A 20350-nucleotide genomic window follows, 5' to 3' on the forward strand; every position below is an offset into this window, starting at 1 on the left:
GCAAGCGCTTATTCTACGGAGCTATCTCCTCAGCCCCAGAACTGAAATATTCTACTCCTTGCATAAAATATTTTTTCACTTATTTATGTCTCCATCTCTCCCTGTAGGTGGCTCAAATCCCCCTTTTTCTTAAATAGTGCTATGCAATTCAAGTCACAAAGAATTTTTATGTGGGAAAAGAATGCCTCTGGAGCTAATCTAACCCTTTCCTTTTGGATCCATTTTTCATCCTCCTTTCCCCAAACACTGTTCCAGTAATGGATACATGCTAGCCACACTTTGCATAATGCAGTATAATTGACTACCTGTATATTTCATAAAGTATTCCTCCCCTTCACCTCGTCTTTATTATTTGCTTATGACATGTTTAATGCCTATTCGTCCCTTTATGTATGCTCCTGAAGATCTTTCCAGTCTCTTGGTAGTCTATCTATCTTTCTTCCAAGTTTTGACAATGCCATATAATTCTATTATCATGGCATTCGTATACGCTATTTAATAACAGACTTCTATTCTCTTGTGTCTAAATTATAAAAGAGGCAGTATGTTATTTTTATTTGCCTTTGAAGAAATTGTTTTATCATGCAAATTGCTTAATAAATACTTGTTTTTTGAAAAATATAATTTCAGACGTCATCTAAAGGTATCTATTTTGGAGCCTTGTTGTAAATATCACACAATAAATCGTATGCTCAAACAGTGAAACTAATTGTCTAACTCTTAGTGCTACTGTTAAAACATTTGCTATGTACTTAAGGAAATTATTCTCAATGCTGGCCATATAAAGGAAACTACTTGGGGATCTTGTTAAAGGCACAGAGCCACTGCCCCCAAAATAAGGAAAATGTATTTCAATTTTTAAAATGTTCCTTGATGGCTGGTGAGATAGCTCTGGGACTAAGTGCCTACTTAGGCAAGTGCAGGGGCCAGGGTTCTATCTTGGGCACCACAGGTCTGGCAGCACCACCCGCCCCCAGGCATGCTGAGCAGGCCACCGAGACTGGGCATTGTGGTGCATGCCTGAAACCCCCCCAAAAAAGCTGAGAAAAACTAAAGCAGATTGTGAAGTAAAAAGGGCAGACGTAAAATAGTTCCAACTACACCACAGGCTACATTTGGTCCCTAAAGAGCTGCTAAAGCCCTGTCTCATTTCTCTCCATACTCATCTACTCTCAACGCACTGCACTCTCTGACATTGTGAAGACTTGAGTTAGAAGCTTCAAATGACTTATAATGAACTGCAGAGATCAAAGACGATGAAACCAAGGCTCAGCCCTACCTGAACTCCAGGTGAAGGTAATTCAATACCTAAGACCCTCTCTTAGCTTTGACAACTAAGTGAAAGGTATAGTTAATTCTTGGTTGTATTTTTATCACATTCATTTTCTACTATACAGAAAGAAGCAAAATTTTCTAAATGTCCCAAACACAGTGCCATTGGACTATTGTACCCTGCGGTATAAACTACAGCATAAACTAAACTATAAACTCTAACCATTTAAGTCAGTCTTCACATGGCCTAATGGAGCTGGCAAATTCCCAGTGGTATTCCATGAACAAGCACATGCTGAATCACTGATTTAAGAGGTTATTTTGCTAGTTTGAACATGACCAAGAACGTTTTGTATTTCCCTAGGACTTCATGGGCTTTAAATCTTCAATCAGGACTCATGGAGTACACCGTGCTGTACTCCATATTTTAGTTTTTCTTATGTTTTTGTTTATTTTTATCAAATGATGCACATAGGGTAAGTAGTCAAATAATATAAAACAGCTTCAGATGAAAAGCAAAACTCTCCACTCTAAAATTCCAAGTTGAGAAGTATGTGCTTAAAATGTTTAATATTATTAGGGGATTTCCTCTTGTCATCTGACACCATGGCTCTAAATAATACAGTGTTACATTTAAGATTTTAGAAAGCAAGATGAGGTTTTCATATGTATACGTTATCCCGCTTCATTCCTTTCCATGCTACTTTACAGACTTTCAAATTTTATTCATTTGAATACGTGATCATTATTTTGTAAGTACATGTCTCCACTTCTATGTTTGCTTCCACTGATTTGTATCTGAATCCCAAATTCCCTGTTCTAAGGTCTTTTTTAAAATTATTTTATTTTATTTTTCCTCCTTCAATATCAGACAAATTCTAGAAAACACACTTACAGCTTTATATGTTCATAGTTTTCCAGATAAAATAGCTTAATGTAACAATAACCCATCCTTTCAGAGTTATTTTAAAGGGACTAAAATTTAAAAACAAACAAAATACATTAGCAATACATTGATTTTATGAGTTCTGCTCTCTCTTAGTTGGATAATGTGATGGGCATGAACTGATTCATTTTTCTTTATTTTCAGTGTTTTTAATCTTGGTTCACTCACAAAGAATTTTTTGTAACTTAAAACAAAGTAGCACACATAGGCATAGTATCATATAATATATATATATATATATATATATATATTACATTACACATTATTATCTCTATATTTACATAGACATTACCATCAGTTACTTGAAGATTTTAGTTTTGGCTCCTATTTATATTAGGGATAAGTTTCTATTCTTTTCTTTTTTAGTTTTTAAAATCAATGATGCTTTTATATTTTAAAAAAAATATATTTAATACAGGGTCTCACTACACAGATCAGAATCATAGCGATCCTCCTATTTTCAGCCTCCCAAGCACTAAGATTACAGGCGTGTGCCAGCATGCCCAGTCTCAATTGCCCTCTTAGCACACCCCAGGGGCGGGGAAGGCATGGTACAGCGGGAATTGAACCACAGTCCCCTTGCTTCTGCCTAAGCAGGTGCTTTAATCTGCTGAAGTATCTGGCCAGTCCATTTTATCTTAACATAAATACATTCTTCACCTCCTACTCAATACTCAAATTTTCTGTCCTACCTCCCTTTGGCTTTCCACCTAATCCATCTCTCATTCTAACCACAGACCCTAATTTCAGATATTCTTATGTGTTCTGCCCTCAGAATTCATTTTATATTTTTTCTCCATTCTACTATTCTATTGGCTTTCAGAAATGCTTAACTCCTCATCAGTTGATGACCCAAAACATTTTTTTCAACTATAACTTCTTTTTAAATTTCTTTCAATATATGTAAAACAAAAAACTAGGAGAAAAAAGTTATATGTGTATGTATTTTATGTCATTATGAAATAAACTTACAATTTCATCTAAATGTGTTTTAAATAAAAATAGAAGAGTAATCTTGTCTCCTAATATGTACACTCATCCCAAAATACCATACGACCTAATCTCCATAAATTAAAGCTTACAAGTAATACATATTATTGTCCATATTTGAAAATATTCAATTTAAATAATGAATATTCTAAATAATATTTTAACATCAAGAGCATAATTTAGGATTACAGCACTTCCTCTGGAATCTTCTGGGAACTCTTAGGAGTTGTTTTTCCACTTCTTGGAATATGTAATTGCTTCCATCATGAAAATAATAAGCAACAGCTAAAACTGCATCTTCATCCTTCCTCTGTTGCTGAAGTGACTTTCTATTTGAAATTAACTTTCTGAACTAGTTCTCCAGATCTTGGATAACAATTTTATTTTGTAAAAAATATTTGCGTCTAAAAATATCAAATATAAAAAGGCAATCACAATAAAGAAAACATACCATTACTGAAGGTTTCTGCTAATTACTTGACACAGTAACCTGACTCTGTTATTTCTTGGGTGCTAATGGTAACTGCTAAAGAAAAACACATAATGGATCAAGTGTCAGGCTGCTAAGCTGAATTTTAAACAATTCCAAAACATTCACCAGGAACAGACCACGCAGAGCATGACACAGCTTGGCAAGGGTTCCCATAGTCATTTGTACTTCATCATATAAATGCAAACAGGAATAAATCCTAGTCAACACAGGGTTGAAATATTTGGTGAAGAAGATACCTGGGCACCAAAAATGGAGAGATATGATGAATTGTAAAAAAAAATAACATGCCCTGATCTAAAATCTAGATGTGAAGAAATATGGGTGGAATTCCAGAATGGGCATGTAATAATTTTTTCATTTGGAAAAGAGTAGTATAGGATTAAATGAGAGACTAGGGAACCATGTGCAGAGGGGCAGATAATTGGGAAGAATCAAAGGACTTTTATGTTGTATTTCCAATGTGTAAGATCATAATGAAATGTAGATCCACTGAAAACATTCTGTATTCATGCTGATACTATTGAAAAGAATGAACTGAAAACAAACTTCTTCCCAATTTGGTAAGATTTTATTTTATTTTAATTATTTTTCTTTTGGCACTGGGAATCAAACTCAGGAACTTGCACTTGCTAGGCATATGTGTGCACCAGTGAGCTACATCCCTGGCCTAGTAAAGTTTTAAAGAGGCTGAACATGTTCGCCTACATGAAAAGTAGACTCAGTCAGAGCTGACAAGATGGAATGCTATCTTCAGCTGAGCTTAGTGTCAAGAGCCTTTAATGGTAACACTGGGAAGAATGAGGCAGAAAGACTGAAAGTTCAATTCCCAGCTGAAAAACTTAGTGAGATTCTCAATATAAAAAATAAATAATGGCCCTGGGGTTCAATTCTTGGTACCACATTAAAAAAAAAAATCTCTACATTGAGAAAATGTTTGGGGAATCTCTATGGAGTTTTGTTCAAGGAGAGATATGGAATCTGACTTCTGTGGTAGTACAACCATGCAAAGTAAGTTGCTCTGAGCTCTGAGAAGGAATGCAAAACAATAAAGGATGGATTAAACATATAAATAGATTTTAATTCAAAGTAGAAGTGTTGAAATAAAGATACAAACACAACGCCATGGAACCACAAGTGCTGAGTCAGTTAAGTTGTGGAATGTCCTGGAAGACTTCAAATGAATGATGATCAGTGAGCTAAGGGTAAGGTTTAAACAGACAAAAGGAGAAGTGACATTTGCAAGGAAAACACACTACATGAATTATAAAGTGATATGATGTCAGTAAACATTCAAATTTTCAAGCTAAATATACAATAGTATTGTGGAAGACAGACAAGTAGCAGGTAGTTGAGGACATAACACTTGACATATCCTGGGTGCTTTGTTAATGAAATGACACCATAGAGCAATATTATTTTATAATATACTATTAAAATCATTCATCTCAAATGTACATATACAAAAATAATTTGGACAAGAATGTCAAGCAAGGTCAATCTTTACTGAAGAAGATAAGTTGAGATCAGGTCATAACAGTAAAAATTAGTAACGGAGATGGGGAGGTCTTTTAGGACATATGTTTTGAAGTCACAATTATCTGATGCAAGTCCTAATAGAAGGCTAACTCTTCTAATTCAGGTAATGAAATGGTAATGACAACATTATACATTGCATGAATGAAAAATATTGACAAACCCAAGAAAATTACATGGATCAAGAGATTAATGAGTTCAGACTGGTAACACACAGCATTAGATAGTATGTGCTAATCATTTTATATGGCAGATTTTGTACATAACTAACAAGCAGGGATTAGATGTATGGCTCAGGAAATTAGAAAAAAGCCTCAGAAGTTTCTGAGTGTGTTAAGTGTCAACGTCATATGTTTAACTATTCAGAGTATCATTGAAGTCACAGTAGTTCTGGATAGGCAGTAAGTCTTGCAGTAAAGTATGGAAAGAGAGAACTATGAAAATTCCTGGGTCAGCACTGAGGTCTCTGGACAGGAAAATGAAAAGATACAAAGGAACCTGAGAGCTGAGAGGGAAAGGCGCAGCTGGGGAGAATGGAAAATGAGCCTCCAGTGAAACAGAGGAGTTGGACGGAAAAGATTATCACACAGGCTAATGCCTGTGCCATTTGTGAAGGTTCTAGAAAAAGCAAATTTTCTGTGTGTTCTCATCTGAATGTCTTACTTTAACATCTGTCAGTTTATAGAGCTGTATTCTACAGGGTAGGCAGCATGAGTGAGCTGGAGTATGACAGCACAGAGTCTCTGGTCTCCCTGAGAGGACAACGTAGGTGAGAAGTTAAATGTGTATAATCACAGCACAACATTGTGAAATGTGATGCAAAACATTTCTTAGAAACACAAGGGGAAGAGTTAATAATTTTCCTGGGGTTGGGTCGGGTAAGCTTTTATAGGTGGAGAGAAGCTGCACGTTAAGAGCATAGTATTTTTCTCCTTAAGCCTGCTCTGTAATTTAAATTAGGTCCTTCTCTCAAGATTTCCATCTCATAGCTGAAAGAAAATTTACTGATTAATTACAATTACTGGATTCTTCTGAAAACTTACCTTTATTTAAAATTCATGATATTTTATGATCTAATTGTTAGAGTATATAGTGTCAATGTTTAAAGATAAGGGCCTCCTGGCTTAATTGAAGAATCTATGAATAATTCAACCTTGTCTGCATGAAGAAAAAAGCATTCATCAAACAGTGCACAATTTATAGAGATAATTTGTAAAACATATTTAAATATATTAAAGAACTAGATAAATGAAATATGTATCATATTTATGATAGAAAGATTAAAATAATAAGAAAAAGTCTTTTTGGTCTTTTGAAATAAAACCAAGTCAGTGAAATTCAAATCAAACAGCAATGAGGTATCTTTTATGGGACTTGTTAGGGTAATTCTAAATTTACATGGGAGATGAAACTACAGAGAACAGAAAAATCACCCTTAAAGAATAAGAACACAAATAGGCTATGTTCTCTCAGACACCAAGCTCTACAACAAAGCTACAGACTCAGAGTGAGATACAGAGAAACAGAAACAAACCAATGAAAAGATCTGGGGTTCAAAAGCAGATCCATTTTCACAATGGAATATGCTCATTAGTCTACTTGTTTAGTATGCACTAATGACCACTTATTAGGGGTGTGGCATAGTTATGGATGTTGACAAGCCAGGTAAACAAAAGAAACACTAACTCCTTTCTTCATTGTGCTTATATTTGTGTGTGTGTGTGTGTGTGTGTGTGTGTGTGTGTGTGTGTAGGGGGAATACACAATTAAATATGACAAACATACTCAAATTCACAACTTCATGAGAACAGACACAAAATATAAAATGGAGAATAACTGAAAGAAGGTTTTTGGTTGTTGTTGTTTTCCTGTAGAACTGGGAATTGAACTCAGGCCCTTGTGCTTGCCAAGCAAGCATTTAATCTACTGAACCATCTCCCCGGCCCCTAATTGAAAGAAATTTAGGGCTGGTGAGATAGCTAAGCAGACTGAGTGCCTGCTTTGGCAAGTGCAGGGATTAGGGTTTGATCTCTAGTCTTCCAGTCCGATGTGGTGGCACATGCCTATAATCCAGAACTGGGGAGGCGGAAAACAGGAGGCTCACTGTAAGTCTAAGCTGTGTAGTGAGACATTTACCAAATACATAAACATGAAAAAATAAATAAAAGGAAGTATTGCATTTTTAAACTGAATGGCCATGTATCACCTCACTGAAAAACTGACACTAAAGAAAAATCCAGAAGAAGGTGAGGAAGGAAGCATGCTGAGACCTGAAGAAAGAACACTTCAGAGAGAGAGAAAACAGACGCAAAGAGCCTAAAGTCAGAGTGCACCAGAGAGTAGACATGCTCTCGCACTGAGTGGCTGCTGCAAAGAGGTCAGTGAAAGAGAGAGGACAGTTCCGTACCATGAAAACAACAAAGCTGTCCTCATCTCGCACGTCATACATGTATGTTCTTTCCCAGGATATTATACATTTAAATTAAAAAGACAATGCTCTTTCAGAACACAAGGAAATATTTTAGTTTCAATAAGTAGGAAAACATTTTCAAATAAGACCAAAGCAAGGCTTAAATAACTCTAAATGTAGGAATCAAAAGTTACTGTAAAGAGAACTAAAATACAAATCCTAAGCCTGAAAAAGGATTAATATTCATCATATATAAGTTTAAATAATATGTAGAAAAATATCATAATATAAAGTGGACTTTCTACGAAAAAGAAAAGGTTTTGCAACTAACCGTAAGAAAAACTGATTGACATGGTTAGTAATCCAGGTAAATTATTCAAGAATTAAAATTTCTTTGAGATTCTACTTTTCATCCATTACTTTGACACAAAGATTTAAAAACAGACAAAAGAACCAGCTATTGATGTAAATGTAGAATAAATGGGACTCAACTATTTTTCCAACAGTAAGATCCTAGTGGTGTAAGGTACAACAATGCTATTTCTAAGTAACACACTCTAAAACTCATGACACTATGCACAGAGACTTGTGTGTAAAAATGTTACCAGGAGCAGTCTTTGTAATAGCAAAAACATGGAATTAGATACAAGAGTAGAGCATGATAAGGAGATATTGGTACATAGCAAAATGTACCAATATGGATGAGTATCAAGCAAATAATATTGAGCGGAGGTGCCAGGGAGATGGCTCAGTAGAATAAGCGCTTCCCTAGCAAGCTCAAGGATCTGAGTTCAATCCCCGGTTCCACCAAAACAGAAAAAATTTAGTGGAAAAAATAGGTCACAGAAATTTCCCGTGTGAAGGCACACACTATATTTCCATGAAGCCAACTACATGATCCTTTTTTAAGAGTATATATATATATATACTCTTAACAATAATGAAAAACATAGGAATAATAAAGTTATGGGTACTGGTTACTTCTAACAGGAATGTAAGGGGCTATAATCAACAAGCAGTACAAAGATTTTTTTAACTCTAAAAAAAGGTACACAAATACAGATTACATTACAATGATTAAAGCAGTATTCTACATGACAAAAATCAAAACAAAATAAATTTATAAAGTAAATGTATCAACATTGAATAAGCATAGTACTTGATATTCAGTCTAGGCTAGATACCCAAAGAGTGATCGAATCACAGGCTTAAACAAAATTAACTATTTCCTAGAACACCAAAATGCCAACCATTCTGATGGTAACCTCCCTTATTGCTCTGAGGAGTACTTTGAGAGAACTTCTATATAATGTAGTAAGAGCTGGGATGATACTTAAAGACAGGAAAAAATAGAACACAGTTAAAATCCTAATTGTAATGCAATTCTGCATAAAATATACTCAGCAAATTTCATTAATTAAAAATTTTAAAGACAAAAGAAGCCACTAAATAAAGTTTAAAAGTCTATAAATGAAAAGTTCATTATTTGTATATCATTGGTAGCAAACTGTTAAGATTTGGTTAGATGGATCAGAAACTCTATCTAATGAAATCATTCATCTGAAATCTATTCAAAAATGTTCATGAGGTTATAACTAGCTACTATAACATCTTAAATTATTTTATCATGAATATAGTTTCTACACTTTCTCAAAATGATGTCCAAAGGCAAAAAGAATTAAGTATGGGCCCAATGATATATATTATAAATAGACTCGATATGAAATTATTCTTCATTCTGAATTGGCATAAGGGAAAGAGCAACACTTTAAAAAAAGATCATGAGGGCCGGGGAGATAGCTCAGTATAAAAAGCACTTGCCTGGCAAGTGAAAGGGCCTGAGATCAATCCCCAGTTCTGCGAAAATAAATAAATAAATAAATAAATAAAATAAGTTATAAAAAAGATCATGAATGTAAACATATTTCTGACATGTCAGGATTCTCTCAAAGTTAATGATATAAATTCTGCCTTTTGTGTTTTAAAAACATTCCAAGCATTAGGAGAAATATACACATTTTTCAAATAAACATGTAAATGTATGTAAACATTCTATCTGACATTTTTATTACTTTCAAATTTAAGTTATTTGAATAAAAATAGCATAAAAGATTTGGAAAGTTATTAAAAGTTTTGGAAAAGTTACTTTTTTAAAGAAATGGAGCAAGCAAAAAATCATTTATTAAATGTCTAATATTTTAAATCATCCTAAATTTTAGCTTCCTCAAAATTAAATTTTACTATGATTTTGCCATTGAAAGTTATTTAGATGAGACTGGTCACTTTTCAACTCCTCTGCATAAAAATGGTGCTAAAATAAACAAAAGAATGCATTATCTGGGAAGTAATTACATTGTTAATCATAGGGGCTGGGGAGATGGCTCAGTGGAATAAGCGCTTCCCTGGCAAGCACAAGGGCATGAGTTCAATCCCCAGTTCCATAAATAAATAAATAAATAAATAAAATTCCAATCTAGTAAAAAATAAATAAATAGATTGTTAATCATAAAGTTTAATAAAACTGGTCTGAAAAACTTTGATTCTAGAGTGATTTCTACTACCTATTTCATGTGTTACCCTACTAAAGAAAAAAGAAACTTAAAGAGATAGAATTATAATGTATATATTTTCAGTAGATTTATTCAAAACTGGTATTATTTTTTAGATTTCTTTGAAGACCACATAAACTGGGTGTTTTGGAGAGAAACAAACATAGTTAAGATATTCCACTTAAAAGACAAGTTGTTGTGAATGAAGGCAGGAGACAGGAAAATGAATGTTGCGGGACTATCCTGCTACAAGGTTGTATATGGTTAGATTTCTGGACTTATGTGTAAACATAAGTATTATATAATTCTTGGACCAGGGAGATGGCTCAATGGAATAAGTGCTTCCCTGGCAAGCTTAAGGGTCTGAGTTCAAACCCCGGTTCCACCAAAAAAAAAAAAAATAATAATATAATTCTTTATGCCTATATTTTAATTTTTTAAATGTTTTTTCATATTGTGTAGGGACTTAAAGTTCAACATATCAAAACTTGATGAAAAATACTTGTTCCATGTTATGCCTAAGATGTTTGATATTCAGACAGATAGTGATGTTGAGCTTAACAGCCTAGGTTGTATGGTAATAACAATAAGCTTCTCCTCTGGAGGGTTAACAAACTAAGTTTGCAGACCAAAATTAGAGAAAAAGAAGGGCTGCAAGGAAAGTCAACATTTTGGCCTTAGCCTTCCAAGGTCAATTAAGACTCAGAACATATGAGAACTTGTACTGTAACATCAAGTAACTCTGTAGTGCTCCAAATTTTTTGATCAAGGAGATTATGGTGCCAAAGAGGAAAGTGATCAATGATGTAGAGTGTGCCTAAGGGGAGTCATGTGGAGAGAAAACATTCTCTCAGGCTTTCACAGACAGCACACTGGCCAAGCAATTGCCGTGACTCATCCACATGGCTGACACTGACAAAGGTTCTACAATCTGAGGTACAGGATCTCAGGATAAATCCTGAGAGGATTTGACTGACCTTATCAGATCCAAAAGCTACAACTCTTGTTGCATAGGTCCTACTATTCAGCAGAAAAGTATATAAATGAAGTATAAGCAAAGCCATGGTGATATGTTGAGCTGTAGGGGACTCAGGTCAACTATTTCTGACACTGCCATTTAGAGGAAGACCCAATACTATTATGGACTCTTTTAGAATATTTTGCTGAGTTAACATACCTATAATATTCAGTCCAACGCTTATTCTACTGAGCCATCTCCCCAGCCCTGCATACCTATAATATTCAAATGACGGAACTAAACAAAAAGGGGATGCAGATGAATGTCCATTTTGTATCTGTGTATTCAAAATGGTTAGGATAGATATATAGTTACATTTTCTTAATGAATAGAGGATTTGTTGTAATAGTTTTTGTAAATAGGATATCATGTCTGCATCTTGTATAGCAAATAACCACTAGGAAGAGAGTATGCAATGTGTTAATTATTGAAACTGTCATACCAATTTGATTTGAAACTGTCTCGTTGCTATCTGTCTCTCAATAAAATTATGGAAAAAATACATTAAAAAAATTGTTAGGGCTGGCCAGATAGCTCAGTGGATTAAAACAAGTTCTTAGGCAGACACAGAGGCTAGGGTTCAATCCCTGGTGTGTTATGCTGGCCCTGCCCCTGGGGTGTGCTGAGATGGCAATTGAAACTGGGCGTGGTAAGATACAACTGTAATCCCAGTGCTTGGGAGGTTGAAAGCAGGTAGAACCTGTGCTAAATTAAAAAAAGAAGAAGAAATTATTTACCTGCAGAGTAAATAATAAGAAAATATTATCTATTGTGTCTCCATTCAATGCAAGGAAGAATGTGTATAAAAGTTGGGTTAAAAAGTGAGTATCTTCTCATTACTTATATCAAATCACAAAAGCAAATCAATCTGCACAAATTTGAATATTTTCTATTGTAGACTATAAGAATGAAGTATTATATCCAAATTCACTTGAACTAAATGCATGCAATTATTAAATATCCATGTATTAAATGCAACATAAGCAGACTGCACAGTTGAAAAATAAGGATCAGCCCCACTCTTCTTCATGCATCAAAAGGCAGTTGATATACTCAGAGAGACTACAAGTTCATACTCATCAATGCTCCTCGTAATGCCATTATTATGCGGTGTGAGCCAGACAGGTGCATTAGCAAAAGGAGGATCAAAGTTGTCCAAACTCAACTCCCAGAAATACTTGGCTTAAAAGGAGGGATCTCCTGTTTCTACTCCATCGTGTCCCAGTCAACACTTTGAAAGAACAGATGCTCCTGAGTATAAGCAAGTCCTGTTTGAGGATAAAAGCACAATCGTGCCCATGGTCCTTGATCAGAAAAGGCTCCAAGACACTTGCAGCTTTTATAGACAGCCAATGGGATGTGTGTGTGTGTGTGTGTGTGTGTGTGTGTGTGTGTGTGTGTGTTTTCTGCCCAAACAACTTGCAAGAGATAATTGGTTAGGTTTTCATAAGGGGTATCAGAACTATCAGCAAGATAAAATGAAATGGAGATTCTCTGACCCCCATCTCAAACATTAGCACTGTAGAAGTCCACTTGTCAACAATGAAGCCATAATATTCTCCTCTTGTAATTTCTGGAGCAAGGTAATTAGGAGCACCACAGAAAGTGCTGGTTGTAGCTCCTGGCTGTAGTCCTTAATAGAGGCAGTATTCAGTGAGTTTAATGCGTCCCTCTGAGCCCACAACTAAATTGCAAATTTCTATAAAGTATCCCTGGCTCATTAAGATAATTTAATGCTAAACTGATTTCTGTAGAGTAAAACCTGGTATGTTCTTCAGGAAGTATTTTTTGTTTCTGATTACAAAACACTAGATCTCTGCCATTTACAAAGTCTAGTACAAAGAACAGTCTTCTTTGTGTCTGAAAGCAAGAATGCAATCCAATAACAAAAGGATAATTAGGTGCCTGCTCCATGACATGCTTATCTGTCTGTACCCAACTGAGAATGGCAAACTGTTTTATCACAGCTTTCATTACATACACATGATCTGTATTTTTCAGTTGAACCAATAGTATTTTTGCATAATTTCCTGTCCCTATTGCCTGGAGCAAGTCAAAGTCCTGAAGACCTAAATGAGATGAAGCTTCTGTACTTTCTCTGTTGTTCACAGCCTCATTCTTTTCACCCACTTGTTGCAAACCCGCCGGACTTAAAGGATTATATGGGTCTACTGCCTATGCAGGCTGTGAAGGTAAGGGTGACTGATCCACCAGTACCCTGGGATCAGGTGGCAAAGGATAGTCCACATTCAATTCTAACAAAGGTTGTAGCACTTCTTATAAACCAAGAGCTTACAGCTGATACACTTGCACACCTGGTGTGCAAGCCATCCTAAGGGTCTGCACAGGCAGTTCAGGGAGCATGGATGCTGAAACATTTGGCTTGAAAAATATGACTATTTGCATAATAAAGTTTTCTGCAGAGGTGTGCAGCTCTGTTGTTGGTGAATTTATCTTTCAACAAAGCATCTGTGGATGTTCTGGTATATAAGTTTATGCATGAATGAAGAGTTCAAAATACTTTGTTAGCTCAGAAAGCCTAAAGGCTTCTTTTGTCTCCAACTGAGGTGATATAGTATATGGGTTTCTCTCCTCTTCTTGTGATAAAAACTGCTTTTTTTTTCGTCTTAAGACACCTTCAACTTCAGTAAAAAAAGCCCTCAAAAGACATGCAAGTCTCAAAGCATACTATTATGGCATTTCTTTCCATAAACAGGGCCTGTTGGGCAGAGGCATGGTCTGTGGAGGTGCTCAGGAAGAAGGGTCTATAGCAGGGCTGGCAACTCAGAAAAAAACTGGCTCAGAGGTCTCCACACACAAGTGTGTTCTGATTGCACTGACCACACTGGCTGGACTTCTGCCAGGCTCTCTGTAAACTTATATCCAACAGTGATGCCTGGGCCTGGGTGCATGTATACCAGAGTTCTGAGTGTCCCCTGGTGGCTGGTAGCTGTGACTTTGGTCTCCCACCCTGGTCTTCTTCAACTAGCTTATTTATATTTGGTTCTGGGGAGACCTGCTCAGAGATACTTAATGTTTCTTGGCCTGGAAAAACTTGCCCAGTTCTCTTTGCATGGTCTATGCAGTTGATATTTCAGCTTAGGAAGATTCTGAATGGGTGCCTTGATTTTGCTAGTTTACTGGTGGTCAGTCCTAGAAAGACTTTCTCTGGGGGGTCTGTAACAGTTAGGTGGCTGCTGCAAGGTGGGCTTCAGGAGTTTGGATGAAGTCAGCCCTCTTCTCAGTCTGTCCCAGGTTGTTTACCTGCCTGGGGTCCTGAGGTGCGGCCTAGAGAAGTGGGGAAGCAGCTCAGCATGTTCACTATTGCCAGTTTCCAGCCATGTGATCTCCGGAGACTGCTGAAGCTAGAGTGTGAGGATGGCTAACAAGGTTCCAAGATCTGGGTGGGGACGGTGCCGAGGAAGTGAGGTCATGTGGTGGGGCTCTCCGGCCTGAGTTCCCCCTCTGGTAAGAAGATCCTATGGCCCATCTTTGTCCTTATGCTACATAAACCAGTGGCCACTTACTTTTGTCTAATTTTTATCTCTGTATCTTTTAATCTAACCTATCATCTAACTGCTATATGAGTTTTTTTACTTTTGCAGTACTGGGTCTTGAATCCTGCATCTTCACATTGAAATATATCCTCTGACATTTTCTTTTTCAGATACCCAGAATGTGTCTCTTATGTCACTAAATTTGTCAGGTTGGACTCTGCCTTATGATCTTCTTGCCTAGCTGCCCAGAATGCTGGAATTACACTCAAGGAACCATCTTGCCCGATTAAGTGTGTGATTTCAAAACAGCAAAAGAAAACCTAGGAAATCTTTCTGTGATTTTAGGCGTGGACAACATTTTTCCTTTGAAAGCAATATGTGTGCATGGACATATAACATGTGGTGGGCACAGTGCTGAGCGATCTTTTCCACACAACAGAGCCATTTTCTATGAAGATGTAGTGCTGGGTATTTATACTTAGCTGTGAAAATTGATGATACTTTTATTTCTGGATTGGTTATTTTTAGTTAAATAGGGAGTACTGTGACATTCCCCAAATTTCCACATAATTTTCCTTACGAGACAGAAATCTTGGTCTAAATTGTAACCTCTGGTTTCATGGTGGGGGATCCACAGTAGGCTGCAGTGCTGAGGTACACATGGTGACGATTCACTCTTAGCTAATGAACTTAATACCAAAGCATAGTGCTCAGTGATGTGACACAGCGAAGAGGGACAGTATGTAGTGACTGCACGGCAGGTAGGCTCTGTAGACCGCAGAAACTGTTCCTCCAGTGGTGGTGATGAACACATCAGTGCTGTACTTTGAATCTTTCCTGTGACCACTGTAGTCACTACCTGTCCTCCCACCCCAAGCAGTCCATGTAATTTGTATCCTAGGCAGAGAGTTTGCACTTTATAGATACAAGAAAGCTGTGGCTACTCAGCAAGTAGTTTTGATTTTGCAGAGATTATTCCATCAGTGTGAACCTGCTGGCTTTCATGTGTACTGCTGCTCACCCGTGGTGCAGCCACCATGGGCACTGTGAGGATAAGCCACTGATGGTTTGTGCGCCCATCTGCTGATGGCAGTTTGTGTTATTTCCAGTTCTGATTCCACGCTGTTGGGCTTTCAACAAGCACTGGTGAGAGTGGTACCCACTGTCACCTATGGCCTTGTGGATGTGCTGTGCTGTCCCTCAGTGAGAATCTACAGCGGGTATAGGGTATGCTCTCCTGCATGTGGAAGCCAAAGTGTGTGGGTTTAGAGAACAATCTGCCAGCCTGTGTGAGAAATCCTGGCTGTCTGCTCACTTTCTGGTCTTCTAGCCTCACCAAGTGGGTCCACCTGGCCAGGCAGTAGGAGCCACACAGGTCCTTCCACCACTGCGGCCACAGCTGTGGCCTTTCCTCCACTACAAGTATTTTAAAAGACAAAGATCATGATCCATTTTGTAAGCTGGCTACTAGTTTCATGTTATTTACACAGTAATTTTCATTACAATTCACATATGTAGTACATATTTTTGTACATCTCACGTATTTCATTTTTCAAAGCTAAAGGAGAGTTTTCAAAATGTTTGTAATAACCCTTTGAAATTATACCATTAAAAGTGTGCTACATTATTCTTTGTGCTTTTATGAACTGATAGCCTAAAGAATCATTGAACAATAGCTCATGGTACCTATAATTTTACATAGCTAAAATTAGCTAAGCAAAGGTGGTGATTATTCTTTCTTTTTTAACCTTTATTTTGCACTTGGTAGTAAGGCAGCAGGAGAGAGGAGAAAAGATGAGGCAGCGATGGCGAGCACCTGAGCACCTAGATCTACAATACAGTCTCCATCTAATCAAGGAGGAAACTAAGCTGAATGTATTCAAATTAATCTTAACTTTATTATATTTTTAGAAAGAAAATTATGTTTAAATATGTATACAACATTTTAATATCACACGCTAGACATGGCAACTCAGAAAAATGAGTGAATATGTTTCATAAGGTTTCTCTCAACATCTTTCAATTACTATAAACACAAAACTCAGTTTTCCTTTTTTCACTAGTAATCATTTGCCTCTTCAAGAAGCAAAAATGTTTTAGAATGTTCCATTTTCCTTCCTGAAAAGAAAATAATATGTTCTCTTACTACTCTGTTCCGCTATTTGTTTCTCTTTTACTTAAATACCTTCAGGGAGAGAAAAATTACTCAGTAGTTAATATGACAAAAGAAAGAATGTTCATAGATTTCTGAAAACATTCTCCAAGAGTTACCACTGATGAGTTGATTAACTAATTAATCCTATGATAAATTAAGTCAACCATGTGAAGCCGAATATGAACATAAATTAACTCACAGGTCTTCACAAATGTTTCCTACTGTGTTCTCATAGGAAGAAACCACAACCTGGTTAATTTAGTATCACCCTGCTCTGAGGTCACAACCTGAGCTTCCACTGGCTCCTTGCCTCTGCCTCTCTTCCTCTCTCCAGAACCTTTTGAAGTTCCAGCTCCTTCCCCCATTTTTAACCTTGTTCAGAACAGCTCTTCCCAGGTCTAGTTCCTTCCACAATATGAAGCCTCAGTGTTTCTTACTAATGGCTTTGGACTCAGTGGTTGCCCTAGTCTTCCGTCACATGTACTCTTAAAACTTTTGATTCTTGCAAATCAACCCAACTTCTGAACTTTTACATCTTTTGATTTTATGTTCTTCTTTACTAGCAGCTGCTCAAGACTTTCTTCAAGTATTAACTCCTAAGAGCTACTAACAGTGAGACATTAGCTACATTAATAAATATCTTTAAACTTGGTTACTCATAAATGAGAACATAAAACATAACATGTAGATATGTTATAGGGGTTAAATGAGGTTATATTTGCAAAGGACTTAATTACTGCAGTTTCCGGCACATTGAAAGTTATCTTAATTAGCACATATGACTATCAGTAGTTTCCTTCTCTAAACAATGGCATATTTTCTGGCATCCATGTACATTTCCTTGTCAGGTTCCATACTCTTCCTACTTCTCCATAAGCTTCTTTATGAGATTCTGCTTCTTCACCCATCATTTAAGAGACACAATTTGCCAATATTCCATTTGATGACTTACTAAGATTTAGTGTTCCTAAAATATATACTTCTTTCTAACTTATAAACAAACATCAAGAGAAGCAAGTTAGTGAGTCCTACAGTTGCCAGTATATTAATGTGTCTTGCATTTTCCCTTCTAATTGTGTTCTCTGTAAGAGCATTTATATTTTTTCATAGAGTTCCCTCCACAATAATCTTGTCTACACAAACACACAAGCACACACGCCAAATAATGTTTGCCTTATTTAATTTTCTGTTCCTCAAAAAGATCTTTTTAAAAGCTCTATGTGCTGCAAAACTTTGGTTTGCTCAAATTCTTCCCATATCAAATCTTAGATGTGAAAGAAATGGCAATTTCTATTTTAAGGTTTCAAATCCCAGCAACAGGTACCTTTCAAGAATAAAACCTATTCCATTTTCTTCTAAGTAGAAAGCAGTTAGAATCTGTCAATCAAAGTACAAAACTTGCCCAAGGGAAAAGCATTCTAGAACACAAATCTCCTCACTGATCTCAACCAAAAGGAAAGGTGCAATTCTTACACAGGGCCTTTCTTAATGTGCTCTATTCCCTGCCCTGGCTCTAAGGATGCACAGCCTGAAACAGAATCTTTCAGCAAGCTCCTGACCACTGACAAATTACTCCAAGCATGGCAGAGCCCATCACGATCTCAGCGCATCTCTACACATCCACATCCAGCAAGGGAAAAAAGCCACAGGTCACCAATGTCCTCCCCCATGCTGTGGTCAGGAACACTTCTGCTGGTCCCTTTCTGCCTGGCCACTCTCTGTTTGAGATCTCTCCACTGATTCACTCCTTGTTTTGCAGTGTCATCTTCATCTGTCTTTAAGGGAGGAACTGGTGTACTAGTGGTGGGCTCTGGGGGCCCTGAGGGCCTTATGTTTTCTCTTCTGTTACTCAAATTCTGTTACCAGTGTGCTTTCCAATATTTCAGTTTCCATTTCATAACTTTTAAATTAATCTATTTTCCTTCTCCCTTTTCCTCTCTTTCCCTTCTCCTGCCTTCTTTCTCCTTCCATCCTCTTTCGCCTCCACTCTTCCCCTCTTTCCTCTCCTCCTTTTCTTTATCCTTCTCTTCTTCCACCTCATCCACTTCCTGTACTTTTCTCCCTCCAAACCTCCAACCAGACTCTTGGCCAAAACAACTTCTGAAATGTAAATGACTTTTATCCCATCCTTTGTGGACATAGTTCCATGACTGACATCTTTTATCTATGAGTTTAACTAAAAAAGAAGAGTAAAAGGCGAAAGATTTATACGTTCTGAGGAGAAAGAGATGGCTCAGTTGTCTAAAGCACCTACTTGGACCACAGTTCGATCCCCCAGCACCACATGCCAGCCAGCTGCGCCCCCTGGTGGGCTGAGCTGGCCACACACACACACACACACACACACACACAATAAATAAATGTTAAAAAAAATTTAAAAAAAAAAAGGTGAAAAAGAAAACAAATTAAAAAAAAAAGAAGAGTAGTGCAAAGGTAGTTAAGTAAAGTAAAACATTTTGGTATCTCTTGCTTTTAGGATTAGTAGTAAATGTAGTCATAAATCTTTCTTTCGAAATGTCCTACAACCAAACATGTGTAGGACATGAAAATATGCACATAAAATATATTTTAAAGTCTTGAAAATATAATAATTTTCATTCTGGGTCTATAAATGTGTATTTCAGATTTTACTTAAAATTATAGTGGACAATAGGAAAGAATATGTTCTGATATTGTAAAGAGAAAAGCCAAAATATAAGTTGGTTCAAAAACACTGGAGAAAATGACAAGAAGAGAAGTTCTTAAAAGGAGCAAAGTGCTAGGCTATGGGCCTGAGCCAGGAGGCTTTCTGATGGGTTTCTGCTGGGCAAAAGGCCCAGTCTCACTGCCACTTCTGCCTGGCCTTTCACAGCAGAGAAAACCTGCAGGGAGTGGACATGAAATAGTGAAAGTGAAGTAACTCGAAGGAGACTGAGGAAGGTTTTCTCTGGACTTGCTGACCCAGAACATAGCATGGCAAAGAAGCAACACTTGCAGGTAGGGCTTCTGTGTGTTGGGGCAAGCCCACACAGGCAATACTAGAGGTTGTACTCTATCAGTTAAAACCATAGAGGTTCATATGCAAAGCTTCATGCATGAACAACCAAGATCAGTTGTTTACAGAGTGCACTGTTCCTCTGGACTTCCTATGATTGTGGCAACTTCATGAACTTATGCAGTGACAAATAGGGACAAGGTTGGGTAAAGGATAAAGTCTTCACAGTTTTACTTTCAAACAATCCTATCTGAGTTCTGGCTTTGAGAAACAGACTCTGAAATGAAGACTGCATTATCCATGTGTTTTTTCATGATGTACATTTAGGAGATATCAATGACCTTGCAAAGAAGCAAGACAGGGAGAGGGAAGAACCAAGTAGTGATATTCAGACAAGCCTGGGGAGAGTACCTTCTGGTAGATCCCACAGGAGTGTACGGAGGGTAGGATACCTTAGCGTATCCTGACCTGAGGCTAGCCAGCTAGACTTGCATAGTCCCACAAGTGCTAATC

The 20350-nt window shown here is 37.0% G+C and overlaps 1 protein-coding gene and 1 pseudogene across 1 annotated transcript in view; both read right to left on the bottom strand.

Annotated features, from left to right (window-relative positions):
- Positions 1 to 20350, bottom strand: part of Znf385d (zinc finger protein 385D) — a 354050-nt gene that overhangs the window by 160077 nt on the left and 173623 nt on the right. The window lies entirely within an intron of this gene.
- On the bottom strand, positions 12648 to 14527 carry LOC105742544 (annotated as a pseudogene).

Source organism: Octodon degus, unplaced genomic scaffold (genome assembly GCF_000260255.1).
Source record: "Octodon degus isolate 3935 unplaced genomic scaffold, OctDeg1.0 scaffold00059, whole genome shotgun sequence".
In the NCBI taxonomy this organism is placed as follows: Eukaryota; Metazoa; Chordata; class Mammalia; order Rodentia; family Octodontidae; genus Octodon; species Octodon degus.